The sequence below is a fragment of the Polypterus senegalus genome, chromosome 9 (assembly GCF_016835505.1).
Source record: "Polypterus senegalus isolate Bchr_013 chromosome 9, ASM1683550v1, whole genome shotgun sequence".
Lineage (NCBI taxonomy): Eukaryota > Metazoa > Chordata > Cladistia > Polypteriformes > Polypteridae > Polypterus > Polypterus senegalus.
Window position 1 is genome coordinate 49,080,887 of NC_053162.1, and position 19,182 is coordinate 49,100,068.

The window sequence follows — 19,182 nt, forward strand, 5'->3', positions numbered from 1 at the left end:
TTTTTATGCCTTCAGACTAAGTGTGCCTCGCTCTTTTATCATAGCAGGAAAATGATATACACATCATGTAATCTGAGTCACATGGTAGCAACAACCTTGGCAAACATGATGTGGTTCAGCAGAATACCATAATTTCTTGGGTCAAGCAATATGATGTTATGCTTCAATCATCCATCCCTACCCTTCATTTCTTTCTTTTTATATGCTGTTATTTTTTTGTAATTCATTGTGTTTTGTGTTGTTGAATATATTTTGGTTTTCTTTTTTTGGTTTTGTATAATTCTTTAATGAATATTCTTTTGATTATTAATTGTTTTATATTTATTGTAATTTTGTTAATTATTGTATAAGTGATGTTCTTTGTTTTAAAATGCTGAGCTCAGGGGGTTTGGGGGCTCTGATGTTAAACCTGTGAGGGTCTGCCCTTAGACTACTCAGCACCTGAAGGGGCCTCAGTTCAATACAAAGACGTTTGCTTACATGCTTGTGTATACAGTAATCCCTCCTCGATCACGGGGGTTGCGTTCCAGAACCCCCCGTGATAGATGAAAATCCGCAATGTAGAAACCATATGTTTGTATGGTTATTTTTAGATATTTTAAGCCCTTATAAACTTTCCCACACTGTTTATAAATATTCCCCACACAGTTAAACAGCATAAACCCTTTGTATTCTCTTAGATATTAGATAAGATTCATTGAAATTATGTATGTAAACACACTGTTTAAAATAATATTTAGGTTTTACTGTATATAAAGATATCGAGCGTCTCCAATATCACATATGTTACAGCCATTACGTTAGACAGGCCACTAGCAATAAGTACGTACAATGCAAGTAAAATAGTATACAGTAAATGTGTGTACAGTGACACTAAACGTACGCACATGTACTAATTACTCTACGTAGAAAATTAATTATGGTTATTCACCAACAATGACACGATGACTTGTCCGATAATGATGAGTTTAGTTTTACTGCACAACAAAGGAAAGTGTTACAGCTCTTCTAAAGGAGCCTCTTTAGGCGACTGTGTAGCACCGCCGTTGCTCTTCTTCCGGCAGCCTTCAATCCAAATCCCTAAAGCAGATTCCATCCGGACTACTGCCTTATTACGTCCACTTAAACTCATTTTGTGCCCTGGTTAAAAGGACACTGTGGCCGTAGATCTTATATTCTTTTCCTACTTTTTAAATAAAAAGAATCGTGGACTCATTTATGCCGTAATGGCATCCTACAGTGGTGTAGCTTTTCCCTTCCATCAACATATCCAAAACTTTCACCTTTTCGGCAATTGTTAGCATCTTCCGTTGGCGCTTGGGCATGGCCCCTGAAGCAGTAGCAGGAGCAGATCGTTTTGGAGCCATAATGAAGGGCTTGACTACGCACAAAGATAAACACAAAAGAGCACAAAAGTTAACTCTTTACACAGTGAAACACGCTGATGCTGACTGAGTGAGATGAGACTTCCTGGTTAATGCTGCAGAATCAAATTCGGTGCTCCATCGCTGAGCCAATCAGCACACAGGAACTTAACTGCGTGCTCTGATTGGTTAGCTTCTCAGCCATCCACCAATAGCATCCCTTGCATGAAATCAACTGGGCAAACCAACTGAGTAAAAAGGAAGTAAAAAGGCCCATTGTCCGCAGAAACCCGCGAAGCAGCGAAAAATCTGCGTTATATATTTAGATATGCTTACATATAAAATCCGCGATAGAGTGAAGCTGCGAAAGTCGAAGCGCGATATAGCGAGGGATTACTGTATATGGCTCATCTTATTTTGAGCTTTCCTCATTTTTTGTTTGATTTTCTAGCTTCAGATTCTCTACTTTCACATAAAGTTCTGGACCTTCCTTTTTGGATTTGGATATTTTTTTGAGTGGCCTGGTTTGAGACAAATTTCTGTATTTTGACCATTTTGTTTTTCTTGTGAATAATCTTTAATGGTTTATCAAGTTTTGTAATTTGGGCCATGGATTTTCATGGTTCCCTTCTCCCCATATAAGCTCTGGCCCCCTTTAATGTGTATGCCACAAGCCAGGCTGATTTTGTGTTTTGGATGAGTGTATTTTGTTTCAATGTTTAACCAGAGTTTTGAGGCCTAGTTTTTGGTTTGAAACTTGTTTTGAGTCAGCATCTCATAACACATGGATCCAATTGAGCAAGTAAAGAACAACAAAGAATGTGATATTACATCCCTCTCAAACAAAACAACCATTTCTGTGAAACTGTGACAGCTGGGGTACCAAACAGTTGGTACTGTTTGGATAAGAATCAGATATAAAAATTTCTCAATTAAATATATTGTTGCAGGACAAACTGTTCACAGTATTGTTGTTTATATAAACAATTATGATAAAAAATGTTTGTTGCTTTACATACTTTTGCATGTAAATAATAATGAGAAGAAGGATGGAGATAATGCCACTCTGACATAGAGATGTACTCTATAATAACTAAGTCAGGATATTATGCTGAAAAATGTGAAAAACTGTATTAATCTTGAATAAATGAGATAATGCTGCTTGCTGTCTGTTTCAGTTTTGCTCTCTCTAGGCTGGAGTTAAGTTCTTCAAAATTGTTTTTGTTTGACCATTATAACATTTATAGTTTTCAGTCCAGCCACCCACATATTTCACAAAAGCATGGAAGTTGCCTAATGAGATTCCACAGCCCTTTAAAGCATGGCTCAGTAACCTACAGCCCCAAAACACACTGCAGAGTCTTTCAATATAGCCGTTCTGTTAATACTCAGATCACGCTCCATCCCAGGCTCTCCTTTTCCTTGAAATCTGAACTGGACCATTCATATTGGTGTCTGCTGCTATGCAGTATTAATCAGGTGGCAGTCATAACATATAAACTATGGAACGTGTTCTTTGCTCTTTCATTGTACATCCTAGCTATTTGAAATTGTTTTGGCTAGTGTTTCCTGAATTACTTCTAGTGTTTGTGGTCAGTTGTGCCCAAGGGTGTTTTTAATGGATTAGTTTATTAGTAATTTCAATTGTTTCTTAGCATAACCCCTAGGCTTAACCATCTCAGACAAGCAGTTTGCGATGCACACATCGGGTTAATTACGGAGGACAGATGTGGCATAATTGACTAGTGTCAGGTGGGGTAGCCATGAAATAAAAAGGTGGGATAGTGTTGTAGAGGTGGAGAACAAGAAGAGAACGCTAAAGAAGAAAGAGTGATTGTTCAATGGAAGATTGCTTTGGCAAGAGATATTCGATGGTGAGAACACAGGACAGGCAGCAACGACTCTGCTGAGCTAGAAGGGGAGCCAGACCAATGGCTGGAGGGAAGATTCTCGAAAATGGCTGTGTTTGAGTCTGTTAACTATCTGAAGAGAGGCCTCTGAAACTATACACAGACAGGCCAATCCAGAGAATAGCGGCATTACTTTGAGAGCAAGGCACCATGTTGAGCTGTGGTGACCGATTGAGGTGGCCGCCCAGGACCTGTGGTGACAGACTGAGGTGACGGTTCATCTGTGCAGCGTGGTTATTGGGTTAGCAGTTCAGGTCTACAGTGGGCTATAAAAAATATCAATGATTCTAATGAAGGGAATATCTCATGAAGGATTGCTTTAGATTTTAAATGTATTTATTTATGGAGCACCAAATGGCACTTTTCTTTTTTAGAGGTTTTAAAGAAGAATTGAGTTAATTGATATACTGTTGGTCTTTTAATTCTCTGTTGTAAATAAATCTCTTCTGCAGTTTTTGAAAAGAAAGTCTTGTCTGTCTTTTCACTTGCCCTGGTCCATCTTAGTTCATTACTGTCAGATGTCAAAATAGAGGGTGATGCCCATAGTTGTAAGCACAGAGGCATCACAGTGTACAGTACTTTTTTTTCACTAAGCTTGTCCATTTGGTATATTTTCTTTATTTAAGTACTAGGATTACCTGGCAATAAAACAAGTCCAAAAAGACAAGAGGAATTCAGTGTTTTATTTTGGAAATATTCATTATTATTATTGTATTTTGGAGACATTTACTGTATGTCTCTGGTGACACTTTCTATGAAGTCAGTAGACAGTTTGTGAGAGTATGCGGGTCATGAGGTCACTGGAAAGAGATTTGTGGCTCCCAAAATCTCTGCAGAAGGACTAGTCTTTATAGTCCTGGTGATGGTCATTTCTGGAGAGTGTGACTGGATCGTGTGTCTGCCTGAAGTGCCAATAGAAACCACAAGCTGTTTTGTTGTGTGGTGGGTGCGGCAATGTGCTGTACCAGTGTATGCTCCCTGATCTGACCTGACCTGAAATGATGGGCTTTTAGAATGGCAAACCAAGAGAACATGTTTATGGCAGGCAGAGATCATAGTATGTGTAAATAGTAATGTCAAATACCAAAACCTGAGCAAAACTAAAACTCACAGTCATCAAACACTCATAAGTTAAAATCCTTAATGTAACTGGATTGTGTTTTTCTCCCTATTGCTAGGTCTTTGTTTGTTTTTTGTCATTGACTTAATGTGTAAATATCAGACAAGAAGTGTCATGTGTAGGGTTGCAGTGTGGGAGCAACCACTTCCATTGTGATAAAGCTATCCAAAAAAAAAACACAGTTATAATGTAGGATGAAACCTGGACACATAGATGAGAACTCATCATGGTGGTATCTACATAATCTCACTAATTTATCTTAGTAGCAAAAAGTTATGAGGCCATGGCCATTAGTCCAGGGGATGTGTGGTGTCAGGGATAAAAAGCTAAATTGAGCTTCTGTGTAGGGTGAAGGGTGAGGGTCTGGTGCAATGCCAGGCACAAGCACCAGCTACTAACTTGTCTGGATCATTATGATTGTCTAATTGTAAATAGTCAAATTTTGAGGTACTTTTTAAACAGATTTGTAAATTTTTAGAACATTTGCCAAAAATTGTTTAAATTCAGGTAAGCCGTTTCACTGTAATGAACTGACAGACCACTTGATTAGTTTTGTGTGAATTAATAACTTATTATCCTTAATGTATTTATTAATGTGGCAGAACAAATATTGTGTTCTGCTTGAAATGCATCTTTCGATAAAATGGTATACTATATATACTTGTGGATAAGTTCTCCCATGGATAAGTCAGGAGTTGAATTTAATGTATAATTTCTGGTATTTTATAATGTTGGTCGTATAAGTCGAATGCGGAAAACTGACGCTATTAGTCCAAGAGATTATGATATGCTAACGCGCGCTTGAGAGAGTAAGCACGGAGCACACTGCCTTTTTTTTATGTATTGTGTTTATGTGACCTTGCGATAATACTCAAACTATTCCAAGGTGACGTTTGCACCGATTCGTGTTTTTTGTATCTCACAACCTCATACACCTTTATTGTAAGAACATCCTTTATCTATGATGGAGCATTCGATCAGGAGAAATTATGAAGCTGGTTTTAAATTAAACGTGGTTGAAGTAGCAAAAGAAATTAGTAACTGCGCTGCTGCAACAAAATTCGATGCATCTGAGAAACTGGTACGAGATCGAAGGAGGCAAGAAAATGTAAAAAAAAATAAATTTAAGTGTCGCATTTTTGAATGGGCCTATAAGTCAGGGTCTGATTTTATGATCGATTTTTCAGGTTTCAAGACCCGACTTATACGTGAGTATATACAGTATTTTTAAAAAGTACATATGTTATTCGACAATCTACTAAATTATTTTCAGTATATTATATTAGTTTTCACCTGTGACTTATTATTTGTATTTACATAGACTTCACAAAGAAGAGAAATCTGTAACTTTGTGGCTTCCTCCCTTCCTGAGCACCATTACCACCAAGTGTTACCTACCAACCATCCATTTTGTGAATCTATTTTTTTCTGTTACAACATTATGTTCAGCAATATTCTGCACAAAGTAAGAACCAATTTATGATGGAATGCTAATTTATTGCAGGACACAAATGACAAAAAAATATTGCATAATAAAAAATGGAAAATAAAAACATATGCAACAAGCCCCAGAAAACAAGCTCAGTTTTGTCCAACATGTGTAGAAATGTCATTAATTTATTTAGATGTAAGATTCACTGGGATCTTACCTTAGCTAATCTTTACCATTAAACAGATTAATGTACTCAAATTGCAGATTACCATGATTTAATCAGTGCCACACATTCCACTATCGTTTGTCTGAATTTGTTTAGTTATTGGAAACAGTGACACATAACTTAATGATTAATCCATCCACCCATCCATCCATTTACTACACCTGCCAATTGAAGGTCATGGAGCCTTACCTGGGCATTTCTGAGGCACAGGGCAGGATTTAACACTGGGCAAGATGCCAGTTCACTGCAAGGCAAGTAGTTTGACTAATTTAAAATTATGATACTACCAAAACCGCTTTGAGTATGTTATCTTTCACTAGTGCTTTGTAATTACTATATTGATGCATAGAATGAAATTGTAAGTTAAAAAAAAAAACACAAAAAACATTTTATAGTTCAGACTGGCTAAATAAGACAACAAGCTTCAAAAATGTTTGAAATGATTTCATAATAATAGTAGAGCTGTAGTCAAATCTGCCTTTGTCAAGTCCAAGACCACAACTGGCTGAGATCAAATCAAGACCGAGTCTAAATAAAAACAAGACCGAGATGATTCCTAATCCAAGCATTAACTAGAATTTAATTGCTTCCAGCCCAAATTTGCTAATTCTCTGATGGTGCCAATGAGACTCAACTCTACAGATTAACTTTAGTCAATAAATTAAAGGATAGAAAAGGACCTCACCAGTTGCTGAGTAGGAGTGTACACAACAGGACCCTGAAATGTGATAGTGGGCATGCAGCTCTAACCTCAAATAAAAATTTGATCGTTTGTCAAATTATAGAAACTGACAAATACAAACATTCTTACCATTGTGATCTTAATGTGTTTGTGCATATCAGTCCTAAAATATTAATTCCTGTTCATATCCTTTACAATACTATAGACATCCATGCTTGCACTTGACAAACAGGAGGACGGGTCTTCATTCATTTAAATTTTTGACACATTATTGAAAACCAGAAAAACATGCAGAGGTTAAGCTCTAAAAACATCATGTGGTTTTATGCTGATTTCGGGAGAATGAGGAAACCTTGGAGTTTTTGGTTTTTTTTTACATTTCCTAAACAGATTAATCTTGCATCAAGGTATTCGAGAATTGCTAAGTATAGCTTCATTGTTTGCACAGGCTGCTCAGGATGCTTCTTCATTATTTTTCTTAAATATAATCTACCTTTAAGGTCATGCTGTAATGAAACAACAGGAAGAGCCTTTATATATGGTCACTTTTTAGAGCAGGTGTTTGGTGACCTTCTCCATCATTTTATTGTAACATAATATGACATTTGTGCTGAGTTGTATTATTTTGGCTTTAAAGTTAAAAAAAAAGAAAAGAAATAGGTCAATCCATTCTTTCAAGCTTTCTGCATTTCTGATTGTGAGTTTTCTGGTACGAGAGGCAAGTGGCTAAACAGATACAGGTTAGATGAGGTCATTTGGAAGTACAGTACATATACAGAGAAGATTTAAACCAGCTTTCTTAGTATCGACTTTTGGCTTTGTGCGAAAATTGCAGAACAATCTGCTTTAGGAGTTAACATTAAACACCCATCTATTCTTTAGTACTCACAGTGCTGTCCTATCCAAAGTCTACTCAGGATAAAGAAAATATACATCATTCATTTAAATCAAATTGACTAATGTCAAAAAAACACAGCTTACAGCCTATGAGTAATTCAAAATGCTGCGATAAAGACCTAAGTAGGTACTGTATGACTATGTAACTCCAGTCTTCTTGCTTTGACACTGGCTATCAGTTAAGTTTAGCTCTGGGTGTGGACTTGACAATCGGTTTGCATCCTATAGAGTGTACTGGAGGCCATTGCAGGCTGTGTTTGAGCATCTCTGAAACATAACAAAGTGCTTTAAGCTCACAGAGCGCCTGCTACAATCTCAGCAGTTGGTTTCCATTTTGTAAGCTTCCTGTGATTACTACCCAGAGGATGTTATTATCATTGGATATGAGTGGACTGTGTCTTAATGGGGATCATGATCAGGCTCCTTTTTAATTGCCCCCCAAGCATCCAACAGCCAAACTCACAATAACATGATTGCAGGGTTAACTTATTTTTAAAAAATGTTTAGTTTTATTTGCCTGCCACTCTAAAAAGATGGCATAATGCATCTTTGGTTTTAAAAATGTGGTTTATTACCATCCTATAATGCACCATTTTCAAACATACTTGGAGACAGATGGAGTTCTGATTTAATTGTAATATTTTGGTGAGGCATATGCTCATCTTTACTGCTCTTCTCTCTATTGTGGAGTGGTTGACCTTGTGTTTTCCTGCACAATCCTTGCCAGTGACTGTACTTTACCCAAATCATTCAGAATGAAAAGGCTAAGCAGAACTAAGCATGGACAACACAATTCCAAATTCATCATTGTCTATTCATATTAAGAATAAAGTGTTCTGCCAAAATAATTTAGAGGCGTATTATAGACTCTTTTCTAAGGAATGTCATCCGTATTTAAACTGTGAAGCAGCAACATTTAGTAGAGCTTTGTTTTCAGTACCAGAACTGGGAAGACTGTGACAAGTGTAGAGCAACAAAGCAGATTCTGCACAGCTTTGCCTATGCGCTTGTCAAACAAAGGGGAAAATGTCACACAGACCAAATCCATGTCACCGCTGAAATTGAACACAATGCAAAAGGTTTGATTTCACACAGTAGTTATCACTGTAATTGGTTAAAGTCTCTTTGTGCTTGATGTTTAGCAGAATGAATGAGCACTTAATTTAATCCAGCAACCGATAATAAAGCTGGCGAGTGCCAGACATGTAATAGAAATGAATCACCCAGTAGGTTTTCAATGTTATCCAAAAGACAAACTCCTTGCCGACCAAATGAGTGCTGCTGTTATAACTTAGTAAGACATGCATAATCTAAAATATGACCTCTATCTTGCCGTCAGCCTTTTGTCACTGGGCTTACGCCTTTCCTGCCAACTCACCCTGTTGCACCTATTTGATGGCACCTAAAGAAAAGCCCATGTATCCTTCTTTCTTCTTGTGGAAAGTATGTTTTCTTTCTTATGTGCTTCAGTCAGGGAATGATTCCTCACCTCTAAAACGCATGGTACTCTTTGAAAAGGAGCACATTACTTTAATTTCTTTTCAGACTGCAGCTTCAAGATGAGCATGCACATAGTTTGATGTTATAAACATGTTTTTAGCATGAGAAAGTTATGAGTTTCTACCACAGTTAAGGCTGAGCCCTAGATGATTGTAATGTATAAATGTGAAAATGGATTTGGTTTTATAATTTATCTATACCTTGAGATGGTTCTGAACCCATATGCCCCACTAGGGTGGCTTATGCCACTGACTGCTGTATCATGTCATGTGCAAACGTGTAAGCTGCCTACACAACACACTTTTTCTCCTTCCAAGCCTCCAGCCACAATGATGTATCGTTAATACCTGTCTTGACTCCTTTATGGCCTTGCCCTTATACTGTAAAAGTTCCAGACTAATTCTTTAGCCCGGAAGGCTTGATATTTACAGAGGCTAAGTAAAATGGTGTAAGGGGCAGAATGTGACTGTTTGTTTATCTGATGCCCTGGAGCCACTGCCATGGCATTTTCCTTTTTTGTTACATTGATAGTTATGTACGGAGGACAGAAAGGACAAGTTGGCAGACTAGTGGAGACTTTAAATATCAGAAGAATAGCAGTCTTTATTTTAAAATGGAGAATCACAATTGCAAAATAGTGCATAAACAGTGTGGTCAAATAAATAAGTTTATAAATATTTCAATAAATAATCCATTGCAACCGTGTGATATTATCCATCAGTGACTAAGCAAACAAATAATCCAATAAATAATATTCCAAAAAGTTCAAATCCTAAATAGTGGAGAGGTAAACCCATTTCATCCTTTCCTGTTCTCTCTCTGTCCACATCAGGACAGCGGGAGACTACAATCTCACAGCCCATTGCATCCCTGATCCACCATGTAGATCTGAACTGCACCGCTAACAGCTTCCTCAGATCCCTAAAGGCCTTGCCCTTCATTGGATGCCACTGCATGTGGCATCTCCTTTGATACAGCTGGCTTCATCCTTGATGTCCATCACACAGATCCAAACTGCTACCACTAACAGTTGCTACAATTCCCAGGGCATCATGCCCTTTACATTGATGTCACCATGTCTTGAGCGTCCCTCCTCTGCCTAGCTCTCTCTCACTCTTTCTTGCCAGCTCCACAGAGTTTCAATGCAGCACTTGGTCAAGCTCTGTCATTGTTGGACAGCCTGCCATTCCCTTCTTTCGCTCCTTTTGTGACCAGCAATCACACTCAAAAAAAAAAAGGCTACCTTTTCTTGTGCTAACCTATTCCTCTTAATACCACTCCACTCCCAGACAGTGCTTACTTATTACCATGTCATAGTTCAACCATTAATTATCTAATTAAACTGGTGCATGCATTCAGGGGCAGACCTTGCACCAGCACGAATGTTACCAGCATGTTGCTCCAACTCTCACTAAAACTATTAAATAAACTAGACAATTAAAACAACTCCATATCCATCTTTTGATGGATATCCAATTTGAGGCTCACTGACGAGTCATTTCAGTATTATAATGACACTCAGCAATATTATTAATTAGTGAATTAAACTTTACAACAAAAAGGAAATTCTTTTTTTTATTTGTTTCATGTCAATTTATTTTAGACATTAGACAGCTCAAGATACGAGTAAATATGATTTTTGCCATGAAAATAGCCAATGCTGCAACATGAATAAAGTAACAGATTTTAAGGAGCAATATTGTCAATGATTTGGTGCTGGCTGCTACCAAGGCAAGATTTGGCTATCACTACACTTTCATGAAATTAGTTATACTTTGGCTAAAATCTTCTAACATGGCTTTCTGTATTCCCACATTACAATTGCAATCTACACTGAAACTACTTTCAGCAAGTGACATTTTTTTTAATGAGTTACAAACAAAACCCTTTTTAATTTTATATATACATACATATATATACAGTATATAAACTGCTCAAAAAATGTAAAGAACACTTTGAAAACACATCAGATCTCAATGGAAAAGGCAATCCTGCAGGATATCTATACTGATATGGACTGGGTAATGTGTTAGGAATGAAAGGACGCCACAACGTTTGATGGATATAAAAATCAGAATACAGAGGGCTGAATTCAAAGACACCCTGAAAATCAAAGTGAAAAAATGATGCGGCAGGTTAGTCCATTTTATACCTAATGGCAGTCAAGGTGCCATTGTCTAGCTTGTGCGTCCCTCCATGGATATGTCTCCCCAGACCATCACTGACCCACCACCGAATCGGTCATGCTGAGTGATGTTACAGGCAGCATAACATTCTCCACGGCTTCTCCAGACCCTTTCACGTCTGTCACATGTGCTCGGGGTGAACCTGCTCTCATCTGTAAAAAGCACAGGGTGCCAGTGGAGGACTTGCCAATTCTGGTATTCCATGGCAAATGCTAATCCATGGTGTTGGGCAGTGAGCACACGGCCCACTAGAGGACATCAGGCCCTCAGGCCACCCTCATGAAGTCTGTTTCTGATTGTTTGGTCAGAGACATGTGGCCTGCTGGAAGTCATAGCCAAATGCAAAACTAGTGAAAAAATAGTCAGAAAAGATGAGGAACAAAAAATGTCAGTGGCCTCCACCTGTTAAACCGTTCCTGTTTTAGGGGTCGTCTCATTGTTGGCCCTCTTAATGCACCTGTTGTTAATTTCATTAACAACAAAACAGCTGAGACTGATTAACAACCCTCTCTGCTACTTAACTGACCAGATCAATAGCCCAGAAGTTTCATTGACTTGATGCAATACTCTGATTAAAAAGTGTTCCTTTAATTTTTTTAAGCAGTATATATTTATATTTATATATATGGTGTGATAGCCAGGTGGCTGATATATTGAGGGCCAGAGTGCTAGATGGCAGTCCCCCTGGCTTGCAGTGGAACCTTGGATTCCATGAGAATTTGCTGCATCCCTTTTGGGTTCTGTGGATGCCGTCAGGGGGAGCTGTGCATTTTGAGAGCTATGCTACATTGAGCTTTCACCACACCTGGGAGTGATTCCAGATCCGACTAACGAGCCACCTGGAGCATTCCCAGGAGCAGCATGAAAGGATCCGCCACACTTCACTTGGGCAGCCAGAGCTGGGAGGAAGAGGATGAAGATTGCCCAAAGAGGAATGAAGGCAGAAGGAGAGAAGAAGAGAGAGCCAAGGAAGAAGAGAAAAGAAAGTTCTGTGTGCTATATGTATATATTCCATCTGCTGGCCACTTGATTAAAAAAAAAAATATATTTATATAGCACCTTTCCTATGCTAACATACTTATTAACAAGTCAAGAAGCAAAGGATAGGCATTCTACATAAACCCTCTAGGATTTGAATTGTTTTTCCTGGAGCTATGAGGAAGAACCGTAAACTACTGCAACATCCAATCTAGATGGACAGAAAATTGAGAGAGTGCATTAAGAGATCATCCCTAAATGTCAATGTGGAAAGACGAGGGCCATAAGAGAGAGAGAGAGAAAGAGTGAGAGAGAGACCAAAGAAATGAAGGGCTGTGAAGAGGCAAAAAGAACTCAATACTGTTAAGGGGTAGCTAGATGAAACTTTTTGGTTTCTACATGGACTTCCGGAATCATCAAGCAAGCAGACGGTTTTCCTCTGCCCCAACCCACTCTTATCATGTGATTACAACATGATCAATGTAGTCAAATAATGGATATCAGTAATAAGGGTCAAAGGCAAATGGCAGAAAAAAGGAGGGCTTTTACAAGACAGCACACGGTCTGAGATTGGATCAGAAAGAACTATGAGATTTAATTACAGCTGAAGATTATTTCAGGGCGTTTCAGTCTGACTTCCTTGTAGTCATAGGTGACTGCTCATGACCTCAAACTGGTTCTGGAGTTTAATCAAATAAGGATCTATACTTTTAAAAGCCAGTACTTACTTGGGTTTGTCAAGTCTAGAATCAGAATTACTGGCAAGAGGAAGAAAGCTGATTATCGACAGGGATACAGAAGTTGAGAAGACAGAATGGCTTTAATGGTACATAGATGAGGCACATGGGCAAGAACCTGCACCTAACAGAAAGACATACAGAATCCTGAATAGCTAAGCTAACAGTTGCAGCTGTTTGTGTTTTGCCATTTCCTTTCTTTGCTTTCCTTTTCGCAACACATATACACTTGAATTTAATTTCTAGAAGTGTAAAACCAATGTGAAAATTACACTACATGTCATTACTCAGGTTTTTTAGCTGTACTGTATATATTTTTAAATTAAACTAAAGTACCTTGTACCTTTATATTTAGTATTCTCTTATGTGTCTGTCTTGTTTTTCCTGGGCCAGCTTAGTAAATTTTATTCAGGAAAAAAAATGAAAAAATTGAGTTCTATTTGCCCTTGTCAACCAGGTTGACCAGAAAAAAATCTATTACATCCATTAAGAGTATAATAGGAAGATAACGGAAAAAAATAAGAACATCAGGCTAGAGACACACAGTCAGAGAGCTGCTGTTTCATCTTTCAGGTCATTTGCAATGAATTTTGGCCTCTGTAGAGGAGTTACTTCTCTAGAGATGAGAGATGCAGTTCCTAGACCTAAATTAATGTTTCAAAATCACAATTATCTAAAAGCTACGTAAAAATGAACATCTAATGTTTATAGCAAGCATCCATAGTCCTGTTCCCAAAAGTTATTAATAATGGGTCCTGTTAGTCAGTTAAGCTGAAATGGTTTAGTAAATATTAACCCGTATTGATGAATTAATAACAACATTCTCTCATGAAATATGTATTGATTGTTTGTTGCTACAACACGCATCGGCCCATCATAAGAAAATGTCTCAAGCTGTGCAGTTATTATAATTCTCATTTTATCAACAGTTATTCAGGAATTAAAAAAGATAGCTAGGCATTTTATCTGACATGTTGTCATTGGTGTAATTTGTTCATAATCAACTGAAATTTCAATTTCAAATTAGATTCTTACCAGTTTAAAACTAAATAAAAGAATCTAATTTCACACACAAATTCAATGCAAGAAGTTGGCTTTTGAACAGGGTTATCATGAACAAAGAGACTAAGTAGTGAATAAATATAAAAAGCCAGTGAGAAGATTGGTTTGGTATAACTAATCCGATTCTGAAATTAAAAAAAGTATTCATACTGAAATCATTTCTACTGTTTTAAATTCTCTTAACAACATAAAGAAAAATGGCGGTGCCATAAAATTCAACTGAATGCAAAACGAATGCAACTTATTCGTCATTGACTTCGGTGTCCTTTTTTAAGACCACTAAGCAGAGGAGCAAGTCTTTATATCTTTACAGAATTTCAGACCTAATTCCCCATGTATGTGATTTGTATATTTTTAATGTAATTATAACAAACCAATTTAGCAGCGTTTTAGTCTGGGTGGGTTCACCACTGCTCATTCCAACAATTCTTCCAGTGAGCACACCCATCCTGTTATTCAGTTCCCTTTGGAATTCTTATCAATACATCTGCTTATGAAGTGCTTATAGAATTCACAATCAGAGGCTAAATTTATAACTGCTAAACTATACATAATATATAGGGACAAAAACGTTATTATTATTAAGCTCTTGTGGTAGTATCTGAAATCCATATGAGATTATATGTATATGTGTGTATATATATATATACTATATATATATATATATATACTATATATACACATATATATATACATATACACACACAAAGATATATATATGTGTACAGTATATATATATATATATATATATATATATATATATATACACACACACACACATATTGTATATACTGATATAGTGTAAAGCAACACTTCATATGCCACTTTGTTACTGCGTGTCAAGTGTTTTCACAATTTAACTTTCCTATGCACTTTTTAAAAACTTACTTGAAACCTTTTTGATTTAATTCAAGCACTATTGGAAGTCGAAATATAATAACAGCATTAACCAAGTAAAACACACAAAAAAATTATAAAAACAATCAGTTGATAAATAAATAAATAAATAGTTTTCATTTTCTCATAAATTAACAGTATTCTTAGTTACATTTCAATTGCACAATAGTTTCTGTTATAAATAAAGAGGAAACTATTCCTCACTTTATTCTAAATATACAAATAAAATATGTGATATATACAGTAATTTAATCAATTATTAAAGTTAATATTATTGTTATTATAACATACACTTTGTCTGCATTACTGTCAAACTTACAGAGACATTGATTGTGATCAGTGGTTTGTGGTTTGTGGTTTTTCTTGAATTGCTCATTATTAGACTCATTAAGTTATTAAGTGGAGTTAGAGAACAAAATAATGCCTGACACAAGACTAATACTTATTATATAACTCAAATATTCTCATAATGGATTGTAAAAAAAAAACTGAACCACTGAGCTTACGTGTGACATGATACATTTAAAATTGTATAGGTAAAATGTTAAAATAAACTAATAAGTAAGAACATTTTTCAAATTATGTTTTCAATTATTAGTAATGTCATAGTGATTACAGCTGTGCCTCACAACTCCATTAGATGGGCTAAAGTCCGCTCCTTCCCACTGTTTAAGTGGAGCTTGAATGCTTTTGCCATTCCTCTGTGTGTGAATGCACCCTAACCTGACTCTGTCCATGTCTGATTCCTGCCTTGTGGTTAACATCGTTGGGAATGGCTGTAGCACCCCAAGATACTGAATCAGATTAAACAAGATTGAGAAGGTTATGTTGATATATTTTGACAAATGTGTTTTTTCTGTCCTCCCTGGCTATCTGACCTTACTTTTATTCTATGTTAATTAGTGTTCCCTAATTCTATTTCTTATTTATTTTCTCTTTTTCCTCTTTCTTCATTCATGTAAAACACTTTGAGCTACATCATTTGTATGAAGATGTGCTATATAAATAAATGTTGTTGTTGTAATGTGACATTAGAGGAACTTGTTTAAAGATATTTTAAACCTAATCTGGTTATGAACAGGATAGAGGATTATTACATATCTTCACATGCTTTTATTTTCCATTGCAAAATATTGAAAATACACGACACCTAAAAGTCAACTATTGTATTTCTGACTGTGAGAATAAAAGCATGGCACTAGGCAAAGAAGAGCTGTGTGATTTAAGATTAAAACTTGTTGTTCTAAGCAGATTGCTTGGAACGCTTCCCTCTATGTGTTGTTAAAGCGGCTTTGGTGAAGCTCACAGTTACTTTATTCCTGACCAACAGAAGATCCACTTAAGGCTGTCTTGTGTTGATTATAAATGTTTCTACATGATTTACAAAATTATTAACCTTTAAAAGTAGTAGATCGAGCTGTGTTTCAGTTTTATATATCTGTATAGTACAAATATGTTGTATCTAATAGAGAAGTGTATTTTTGACATTTTATTGTATGGTATTATCTATCAAGAAGAGAAATTGAATGATAGTGGAAAGAGAGAGAAGGAAAAAAAGCAAGAAAAAGACAGATGGGAGAGGTAGCTTTATGACCCTTTGCAATTGGTCATAAATAAAAGATCTCAATTTAGCAGTTCTATGGGAGAAAACAATATCCATCTGGGAAAAGTAAGATCATACATGTTAAATCATGCTTTACTTTACACGGCTCTCTTGCTGCGCATTTGTGCATCGGTACTCCTCGGGCGCGTGTCAAACCACCTGCTATAGCTATATATAATTCACAAGCAGCTGCATGAAACGCACCTTGCTTTTATTCCTTTTTTCTTAATGCAAAGGCCTTACATTAACCCTTCTAGACAATTTATTCATTTATTTAAATCAGGTTAAAGTTCTTGTCATAGATTGTTTGGAAATGGAGCTCTTTGAAACAGAATTTATTTCATTTTGTAGTCTGCTAAAAACGAAGAGCATATTGCTTTCAGCTAAAAATGAATAAGGAATATAATAAAATACAATTTATTATTTGCATAATGATCCTAGATAATGAGAAACAAGACTACAGTACACAGAACACCGTCATTACATTCTGCACCAGTATAGAATTTCAGAAGAGGAAATCCCAAAATCTCTTTTCTAGTATATTCTTCATGAGTTTAACCGGATAAATTAAATAGTCCTTACCTGATGTCCAGAAACAATCCTTAATATTTTTAAAACCCTTGCTACTCAATGCAGTCCAAAATGGGAAGGCAGTTGCACCGTATGAATGTTCTCAATTGATAACAGTCTTTCAGGACTTCCCAGTGCATCTGAAGCTTGTTCTGGTAAAGTGTAGACTTGTTTCCCACCAGTAGGCTTCCTGTTATTGTTCAACTCTTATACGGAGTCAGAAACTGCTAAAGAGAGTGCAGGAAGCCAGATAAATTCAGCCTGATTACTATTGAACCAACTACTTCACCAGGGAGTGGATCGAGGAAACTGGATGATTGTGCTGATAAAAAATGAACAGCTGAAGGACCACGTTGGAAGGTTTGGCAAGTGGCATCCAGACACCGGAAAATCATTTTGCTTTTGCAGGAATGTGGACTCAGGCAGCATCATTAGACTTCATCCAAGTTCCACAGTGGAAAAAAAAGAAAGGCAGAGATTCATTATTAATACCTAAGAGATAAAGATTATGATAAACATGTTACTGAAGTTAATCCCATGACATTTTCCAATAGAGGTATTAAAAATTTTCAGGAAACTGTTGACTATCTGATAAAGGAATCTCATATAAGCCGGAGAGATGAGCACATTTTCTGTTTCTCCCACTGCCTGGTCCTGAGTAAAGAATGTAATTTGGAGAATTGGTCGTCTTGATCTAACTGTACAATATCAAGCACTTCCCTGAGCTCAGCATACTTATCTAAAGTCAGTTAGACGGATTAGTGCTTTAGGCAAGCAAGCGCATTTGGCAAAAAAAACAGGAATGTTGCAGCAAAGCTTCACAATTTGAAGAGGTATATTTAGTTTGACTTAAATTTATATCTTTTAATCTGTAATTTTATTTTAGCCATGTTCACTTTTTGTTAGATAAAATAACTATGATATATAAGTCATGGTTGTCTTTTTATATCCAAGAATACTGTATAGCTTCATACTTTTCAGCATGCCTTCTAGTAACACTCCCACAGGCCATGGGTTCATTTGTAAAAGTGAAACGACAAAAATGTACCTTACAAAGCAAAAAATAAGAATTGCAAAACTAAAACATTTTAATAATGCATTTAACCATTTTTAGCCAGTTCCAGTTCATCACTGCTGACTCTTTGTGTCTTGACTTTAATAGCCAGAGATAAATCATTCAAGCTGGAGATCTGAAGTTAATAATTCCTGTAAACTGGTAACATCCCACGCTAGACCTTTACCCTCTTGAGTCTCACCACACTCTCTGTTCAGGCTTAATGGGAAAAGGCACAAATCAGGATTTAGAGACGAAAGGCGTTAAGTTGGATATTTGTGATCTGCTCTTAATAAACGATGGTATATTTCGTAAATTGATTTGTTTATCACGTGCTTAATTCTTGTGTGAGTACAGAAAAATGTATGAAAATATTCCCTTTGTCCTTGTCCATGTTTCCAGGTTGAGTGGCAACTCAAAGCTGCCCTGGTGTGAATGAGTTTGAGTGTGGGCCTGGTGGCACCTTATCCAGAACTGGCTCCTCTATTATGCTTAAAGCTGATGGGATGGACACTGGCCACTGGGAATCTGGGATCAGAACAAATGAATTTCATAAATGAATGAATGAATTACACGAATGAATGAATTACAAAGCCTGCCTTCAATATAACTAAATATTTGGCTTTATAAAAAAGATTTATAATATAAAAAGAAGATACATATTTGAGTATTGAAAGTTCTACATAGAAGAATATAGTCTGTGTGATCATTAGGGGATATTCTTGAGAGATCCCCCAAACTCACAATTATCTTAAGTGAAACCAAAAGTTATTAAGGAAATATGAAGGATCTCACTGGAACTGTTGCTTAATGGTGTAATATGACATAGCCTTTAGAATGCAAAACTGGAGCCATTCCTTCAGGCAGTCAAGTTCTTGCTGTAGCTATCTTCTCAGTTCTATACTTAAAAGATTCCAGATCTGAGGCAGGTTTATTTACCCTCCCAGGGGTCACTTTCTATCCT

The 19,182-nt window shown here is 36.6% G+C and overlaps 1 protein-coding gene across 1 annotated transcript in view; it reads right to left on the bottom strand.

Annotated features, from left to right (window-relative positions):
- The window catches only part of cdh5 (cadherin 5), a 52,549-nt gene extending 35,131 nt beyond the window's left edge, over positions 1-17,418 (bottom strand). The window contains exon 1 of the mRNA XM_039763111.1: positions 17,177-17,418. The gene's annotated coding sequence lies outside the window, so the exon portion shown is untranslated. The remainder of the gene's footprint in view (positions 1-17,176) is intronic.
- Positions 17,419-19,182: the final 1,764 nt, after the last annotated feature.